Source organism: Nelumbo lutea, chromosome 3 (genome assembly GCF_056320005.1).
Source record: "Nelumbo lutea isolate HS-2025 chromosome 3, American lotus-T2T, whole genome shotgun sequence".
NCBI classification, from domain to species: domain Eukaryota; kingdom Viridiplantae; phylum Streptophyta; class Magnoliopsida; order Proteales; family Nelumbonaceae; genus Nelumbo; species Nelumbo lutea.
Genome location: NC_142686.1, coordinates 3,021,077 through 3,030,081, shown reverse-complemented (window position 1 = coordinate 3,030,081; position 9,005 = coordinate 3,021,077). Strand labels below are relative to the sequence as shown.

General features: G+C 36.5%; 1 long non-coding RNA gene across 1 annotated transcript; it reads right to left on the bottom strand.

Annotated features, from left to right (window-relative positions):
- Window positions 1–458: 458 nt before the first annotated feature.
- Window positions 459–2,133, bottom strand: LOC148862394 (uncharacterized). The gene is made up of 2 exons (XR_016110519.1): window positions 1,399–2,133; window positions 459–1,310 (listed from the first exon to the last, which is right to left on the bottom strand). It is a non-coding gene; the product is annotated as an uncharacterized LOC148862394 (long non-coding RNA).
- Between the last annotated feature and the right edge of the window lie 6,872 nt (window positions 2,134–9,005).

Genomic DNA, 9,005 nt, shown 5'->3' with positions numbered 1-9,005 from the left:
GGGCACGTTGTTGGAAGATGTGGAGAAGGGTGGGTGCCCCAACTAGTGGCAGTGTGGCACCTAACCTACAGGAATTCAAGATTTCCCAAGTCGGTACCTCCCTTCTTTGAATGGTCTACGTCTACCAAATCCCACCCTCACGAGTCACGACTAAACAAGCAAAGCCGACGGGCCAAAGACGTAGTACTGGACAAGTACCAACTACCAAGGCCCAAGGCTTTCTCCCTCTCACAAGTCCCAAACATGCTACCCATTTTCCCTTGGCCCCTACTGCCGACGCATTTGACCGAAATCGATATTTCCAATTCATGGTGCAAAAGTCTGTACTAACGGTGTTAAGCACAATCTTTGTGAGCATTGAAGCCGATCTCCATTTTACCCTACACGTCCCCTTTCCTTCCTGGTCTGTATCCTGTGATAAAACCAATATCTCAATATTTACGTTTACACTTTTGGTCTTGCAAAATCCCGTTCCCTATTGGAGGAGTCTTCTTGAGAAATTGATCTAACAACAGTTTCTAATCAACCGTTACAAACATTCCTTCTGTTGATTTGGCTAGAAAGTTTTGTGTTAAAATTCTACGGCAAAACCAAAATGAAAGAGACCCATGGTTCCTAATCTAAGGCTACGTTTGGGGGACATTTTAAAAAGTGCTTTTGCGGACCTGGCAATTAAAGGGCTTTTTTGTATCTTGGCACCAGCCGTTGAGCCCTAGTACTGTGTACTACACGGAGAGTTGGGTTTTTTTAATTGTGTTGAGATCTTTTGCCAATAAAACATGTTTCAACTGAGTTCGGCTTCAGTTCAGGCACGTTATTTATGCGCAGCACTACGATGCGCCACGCGTCTTTTGATTCGTGCGTTGGCTTAATACGTGCGAAATGAATTAACGGAGTCTATCCTTTATGCCGTTAGCTTCTCTGCCTTCTCATTCATTCCATCCCACTTCCTGCTCCAGATTCATTGCACTCTGCAACCAGCGGCAACCAACAGTTATCACCGGCAACCGGAGAAAAACCTCAAATATTTTGGACTCTACCCTGATAGAAGCTAGACTGTTATCATCGATGACTGATAGAAGCCGGATTCCTCCTAACGGTAATCAGAGTTCAGATTCGCCTACCCTTGCTGAACAGCAAGAATGGAGGATTCTATGGAGAAAGAAATGCAGATTGTAGAGTACCTTGTATTTTGTATACTACCCTTTCCGCCAAAACCCCTTTCCCTTGGCTTCATGGTGGATGTTGTGAAGCTCCCTTATATTCCTTTCATCATTGTCCGACAATCACAGCATTCGCGCTACCTGAGCCTGAAATTAACAATCACACGCTAAGTTAATAAACTGGAGGAAGAGAAAGAAGGGCAATACTACAAGTAGTAGGTAGATAGTTGAGTACCAGCAGAACTTCTTGATCGTCGGGAGAGAGGGAAGTGGTGCCGAGAACGCGGACATGGAGAAAAGGGGAATTCGGGGGATGGGAGATGCAGACGAGAATGGAAGTGGTTTCATCAGAGAGTCTCAATGGGCGCTCGAAGATAGGTCTTAGTCATGGGTCGCACTGGTTCAGCGCCACCGTGAACAGTCCATCGACATTCTCCAGATTGAAGGTTGAAACTGACTCCCCAAGCGGCAGAGTGATAAAACACGAGACAACTGACGATGACACCTCCACTTCTTGTTTCCGGTGGCCATCTCTTATCTCATGGACTCTTTGTCCATAGAATCCTCCATTCTTGCTTGTTCATCAAGGGTAGGCGAATCTGAATGATTACTGTTGACAGGAGTCCGGCTTCTATCAGTCGCCGGTGATAGGAGCTAGACTGTTATCATCTCTTATCTCATGGACTCTTTGTCCATAGAATCCTCCATTCTTGCTTGTTCATCAAGGGTAGGCGAATCTGAATGATTACTGTTGACAGGAGTCCGACTTCTGTCAGGTCAGAGTCCAAAATACCCGAGGGGGTCGCTGAAGATGGCTGTTAATCACTGCTGGTTGAAAAGGGAGAGAGTGAGAGTGACTGGCGATGGCAGAGTCCGGTGAGTCTCGAGTAGGAAGTGGAATGGAACTAAGGAGAAGCTAACGGCATGAATGATAGACTCCGTTTAATTCATTTCACACGTATTAAACCAACGCACGAATTAAAAGACGTGTGGCGCGTGCTCATGTTGCAATAACGGTGCGCGTATATAGCGTGCCTGGGGTGAAGCCGAACTCGTTTCAAGTGAGTGTAAATGTATTGAAACATAATCCGATCTTATTTGGTCAAATTCGGATCACTTATGTTCGGATTTTTTTATCAAATTAGATTGGATAATAGGAGCTGATCGAATTCAGATCGTTCCTTATTTGATTCGAAGATTCGACCCCATATATATTATATATTATAAATATAAATATATAATACATATATATGTTATTTATTTGTTTATAAATATATTTTTATAATTTTTTTATATTTTTTATTTTTTTTTATAAAAAAAGATGTATATATACGATAATGAAAAAATTAAAAAAATACTTGTATTTTTTGTTTTTTATTTTATTTAAATTAATATATTTTAATTTTCTTTTATTAATTTATTAATTTTTTAATAAAACAAGTTGGATTGGATTAGGTTTGAAAATCTAACTTATCCATAGGATTTGAATTCAAATTGAATCCTATTAGATCTGATTGAATCGGATGTGACAATGATCGGAGTCAATCGGGTGCATCCCTAGTTCAAACATTCTATCAATTTGATCTAACACCCAACATTTCACTATGAAACTGGGACTCACCATATAAGTGAGACCCGCCATGTATGAAATGCGAGATATGAAATTATGTTGGTAAAGGATTAGAACGTGCGTTATTGGCAGATGATCGGGACTCTTTTTAACGCAGTGCTCGGGCCATTGACAAGTAAGAGCTTAACCACACTAGAAACCAAACATGCCCTTTCACTTGCTGTTTGACCAAATGCACTTATAATACCTTTCCCAGATGAAGCCTTGACATATTCGCATCTCGAAGTTGGAGTTTTGCCTGTTTTTAGAGACTTGTAACGTAGAGCCCCACCCTCCACCCCCCTCTCTCTCTCTGAGCGTAAGTGCATTGTGCAAAACTGCATCTGCATGTGCGTTACTTTTGAAAATATGTCGGCGGCACGTTATAATCTAAGAATCTGTGATTACGTGGCAACTTTTAGTGGCTCTAAAGTGCAGCAGAGCATTCGTGCATGTTCACTTGACTCACACCGCAAAAGATTACCCGATTATTTTATTTAATGGTGTAACAATAAAAAAATTAATTTTACTCTTTTTCTAGTAGATTAATTGTAATCTTAATTTTGTTTGGCAAATCGGGATCAAATCGACACCACCCACCCCGAGGGTCGAAGCTCTAATCTATTGTTTATTGTTCTCGATTCTTAGCTCTATAATCACCTAAATTTGACTTGCATTTCAAACATTTTTACTGATTAATTTCAAATTTTTCTTGTTTGATCAATCAAATAATTAAACTTATATCACTTAATTACACAGTACTGAAGAGACAATTGTTAAAGGGAAGTGATGGGTTAGTCACATGATCACCCTTGATCTCAGGCCTTTTCTTAGTGACTTCAGACTGAAGGAAGAGATCATACTGCAGGGAAAAAAGACCTAGTGTAGTAATAGTTAATGGAATCAAGAAAATGCTGGTTCTACCGCTTTTTCTCTTTTTCTTTTCCTGTTTTGTGTTAGGGATGCATTTTCAATTTCTGAATCGATACGCTCTCAGAACTTTTTAATTCGGATCTGGTCCAGTAGTTTTCACATTATTTAAGATGGCTTTCCTAATTCAACACTGGCTGTGCTCACCTGCAGGCTCCCAGCAAGCAGATTCAATTCTATGACAATTCACAGAAGCGCCTAGCAGCCGGCCTAGATGTATATATCCAGTTTTAACTTCCCTGCTTTAGTTATTTGTGTTAAACAATAAAATCTAGATTGGAATGCATTCCAATGCAAGTCCGCTCATTGAGATTTGAGACTAGATGAGGCAAATCATAGATGCATGGGTATACATTATACCATAACCAATCGACTGGTAAATCCAAGCTATTGTATTAATCAATTACCAGTTTTAAAACAGTAGAATTCATAAAAAGAAAGTAAAAAACAATGCTCATAGAACACTTGATGAGACAATATTGCTTCATGCCTTTTGCGTTTTAGGGTTTTGTAAAAGTAGGGCTCTCAATGCGTCAGTTCTACCTGATTGGACCGAACCAACCAATTATATATTTATACTGATTCTGGTTCTGGGATTTTATGAAGATTAATAATAATTGGGTCAGTCGGGTTCTTACTTGTTTTGAATTAATTCAAACCTGAATATACATTTGTCTAAATGTTTCCTAGTTTTTATTTTTTATTATATTTTATGTCTAAAAGGGTAAGTTTGATAGATAATATATATATATAGGACAACTTTAATTAAAAAAAAGAAGACTCGATCTATTAAGATTGTATTATGAAAAATAAAATTTTAATTTATTATCTATATAAATAATTATATTGATCAGTATATAATTGGTTAGATTAATTATCCCGATTGTTAATCAGAACGGTTTTGACTGTAATTTGTCTCAATTAATAATCAGCTCAAGACTGAGACATCCATCCGGACCCATTGACAGTCTTACACAAAAGAAATAGTAGATTTATCAATAGGCCTCTTTTAGGGTTTTAAACTTTTGGTACACTTTAAATGTTCTTTGGTTTAATGTTGCACGATTGCAAGAGTAATGCCCATTAGCATTGTAAAAAAAAAAAAAGAAATAACAAATCAGATGCCATGAATTCTAATATTAATTAATAAAGTTTGCTTTTGATAACATATATAAGTCATGTTGAACATGGCTAGCTTCACCCATTAACCAGCTAAAGAATCTGATTGCCTTGAGTAGTAGAAAGAAAACAGCAAAAAGCACATAAAAGTATAATCTAGATAACAAGCACGTTTTCTTTCCTGGATGATACAATGACTTAGCTTACAGGTTCAAAACATCTAATCTAATTGATGGTACACATACACGGTTCGGCAGGAGAAAACTGGAATTAATTTAATCCAAACATCACGACTATGACTATGAGGTCATCTGTGCGCAAAAGTGATGCTCTTGCTAGGGCCGGAGACTTCTATGGTTAAGTTAACAAAGGGGCTAGAGATAGAGATGATAAACGAACTGAAGAGTTTTGATAAGTAAGCAAATGTGTGAGGTGCATGAGTCAAGGTTACTAGAAAGCAAGAGAGTAGTGTTTGGTGTGTACTGTGTACGTAGAGAGTTATACATTTGGAAGACTTGCTTATTTATAGGGACTAGGGAGGGAGCCATTAGTGATGAGAGTAATGGATCTCGTAACGGTTCCCTAGGTTGTTCACTTCCTCCCCCTTAACCCTTTGCATTGTGCCTAGGTGGTTGGCATTATGGAATTACCAAATTCCTCTCCAAAGTGATGTGAATTGATCGAATTGCCTCCGCATGATTTTTACAAGACTGGAGTCATAAAGCCTCATCATCAGTAACGTATTGGTGCATATTGTACAATGCGTATAAGTTTTGTTTTTTTTTTTTTTCACCAAAATGCCAAATCTATCTATCCTCTCCCCCTTCCAACCACTCCCAATTTGTCATTTCACCACTCTCTCTCGCTTCATTCTTTTTCCTTTCCATTGAGTTCTCTCTCTATCTCCCCCCCCCCCCCCAATTCACGTCTCTTATTTTTTATAGCAACTTAACTTCTCTTCTTAATTAGTTCAATATATGTTTTATCGGGATGACATTTCTGCTCCACAATATCTCACAGCACATCTCCGCCGTGTATCGAGAATATCTCCCAATGATGTATCAGAGCCGATGATGTCATCATCAGGAAATGCTCTTAATACACAACGGGGATGTGCTGTGGGGCAGGGATGTGAACTCTGTTTTATCATCTCCTTCACTTCTATCTCTAATTCCCCTCTATTCTCTTTACTTTCCCATAAAATGAGGCCATAATTTATTAAGATATGATTTTCCAAATCAAACAATATTTATATCTATAGACTTGATTTTGAGCAAATAGAGGGGAATAAGGGGAGTTTGATGTTTCCTATATATGCATGGCATCTTCCATTATTGTTAAATAATCTATTGTTAAATGATCCATTAGTTATGAAAATTATTAAAAATTTCTAAAAAATTTTCTACCAAAAATTATGAAATATTTATTTAAGAAATAATCCATTATCTAACAAATATTAAATAATTTAATAATCTACCCAAAGTTAATAAAAATCCATAATTTAATAAATTTTTATTATTAATAAATGTTCAAAATCTCAATGTTTAGCATATTTTACATTAATCATTGTAATTTAATAAATTTTTATTAAAATTTTACAATAATAATTTATTGATAAAAAATATTACTAATTAGCTTAATGTATTAATTTCTATAAAATCAATAACTATAGTCAACAATTATCAAATAATTTAGGGAAACTCTTTAACTAATAATTAAATAATTTAGGAAAATTACTATAACTCTATCCACACCAATCTAGACCACTTGGTTCACTTTGTTCATACCTAGTTTTACATTAATTAATAACAAATGGTTTAATTTTAATTAAAAGTAATGTAGTTTACCATAATTATATTAATTTACTATAATTAAATTTACTCTAATTAATAGTAAATAATTTAGGCTTAAAAATTAAATAATTTACATTAATTTATTGCTATTGTAACTAATTAATTTACTATACATTACTACTAATCAATAGCAATTTCAATATTTTTTTTTGAAAATTATCATAAAATATTATAATTCATTGTTATTTAATTTACTTTAGTTATAGAAATTATTAGAATTGTAGGGATGGAAATTTTCCTTGTAAAACTGGGGCCCTACCCTGCCTCACCCTAAACGGGGCAAGTTTTTCAAGGGTGGGAATAGGGAAACTATTTTTGCCCCAAACTAGGGATGGGGTTTGCATATAATTCCCCGAACCTGATGGTAAATTACTAAAATACTCATGGATTTAATATTGATTTTTAAAATATCTATAAATTTTCCTCATATTCTTATAATCTTAGGATCCATAATTTCGTTTATAAAATATCCCCAAATTGTCATAATCCAATTCTTAAAATACCCCAAAATTCCCATAATCCTATTTGTAAAATATCCATAAATTAATTTTTTTTTAGGTGGTTGCCTCAGGGTGAGGAAAATTTGGGGATTCTCCATCCCTAATGGGGAATGGGTGTCTCGCCTTGAACCAGCCCCACCACTGGGGTCTGGGCGGGGATGGAATAGAGTGTCTTGACTTATAGGGGCGAGGGACAAGGAGGGGTTCCCCATCCCATGCATTACACGGGCCCCCGCTAGGCCGCTAGTATTGAGATATAAGAGGTCATATTCAGTCATTGAGTATCGTATCTTTGAATAAGAAGATCAATTAGTTTGATTATTTGAACAAAATAAAACATATCACAAAACATGCAATTATCACCTTGATTCAAGGTTTTTAAAATTGACTTGGAACTAGAACCATTATGGCCACCGGTTTTTAGGTCGACAGTTTGACCACCTAGTTTGAACGGACGGCTTGCTTTAATGAAAAAATAAAAAAATTAAAATAAAATGTCTAAAACTCATTTAACGGGTCAAGTGGGTCAACGTTTTGACAACCAGGTTAGCAGGTTGTTGATCAATTCAACGGTTTTTGGCCAGGGACCAAGTTTGGGGTAAAACGAAATCAGTTGCCTGGATGATTCCTAGGCCAAGCGGTACGATTGCTTGGGTCAATGGCAGTATAAAAACACTGCCTTGATTAGCATGTAAGGACATAGGAATTGTTTTTCTCTTAAAAACCGAAATCATACATTAGCCAACCCCCCCCCCCCCCCCCCAAGGATTTTCATTTCTATAAATAAAGGGGGAAATTCTAAATTAATGCCATGTACTTTGGGTCTAGTGTCACTTTGGTCCCCAAACTTTAAAATGTGACAATTCAGTACTTGCTGATAACTAGCTGTTAATCAGTTGTTAAGTAACATTTTATAAAGACACAAATACCCTTTGAGTGTCATATAATTTTCTTTATAAACTATTCAAAAACTGACAAAAAATTTAATAGTTCCAAATCCTTGCCCCTTCTATTTAAGAAAGTTGGGGTCACCAGAATGTCTACTCAAACGTAACCCCAACTTTCTTGAATGGAAGAAGCGAGGATTTGGGACTGTTAATTTTTTGTCAATGTTTAAATGGTTGATAAAGACAATTAAATGACACCAAAGGGCATTTGTGTCATTTTCAAATGTCACTTTAACAACATATTAACTGTTGATTAATGACAGGTACTGGATTATCACGTTTTAAAAGTTTCAATACTAAATTGTCATATTTTAAAATTTAAAGACTAAAGTGACATTAGGCACAAAATACAGGTACTAATCAGAAAATTTCCCTATATCGATTTCATTCTTTCATATTCATAAGGAGACAAAGACTCGTTGGCTTATCCCCTTGTATACATGGAGAGGAATATGATTGAGCATAAGGAAGTTTCTCCTCATGACATGTTCCATGAAATACCCCTTGGTTCTCCATATTAAGTGACTGGCGGGTCTTCATGATAACAAATCTCCCCCTTTTCTTATTTGGGGAGTGGGGACGACTGGACGAGGGCGTGGAATCTGCAATTGCCCAATTTGCCCTTTTCTTTCCTTTGGAGGTAAGCCAGTTTTTAGTATTTTACCGAGCCGTGATGCAGCAAAATTTAGAGAAATTTGGTTTGATAGGAAAGTAAAAATAGAAACAGAAAGTTGAGAAAAACAGAAATATCCTTAACAACTTCCCCTCAACTTTCCGTCTCTCTCCTTAAAATCAAGTGAATTTGGCTCAATTGGTAAGTTTTCTGGCTGGTTGGCTGGTTGAAACTTCAGATCAAATCCTGTTGTCAGAAGAGTTGGAGGGGT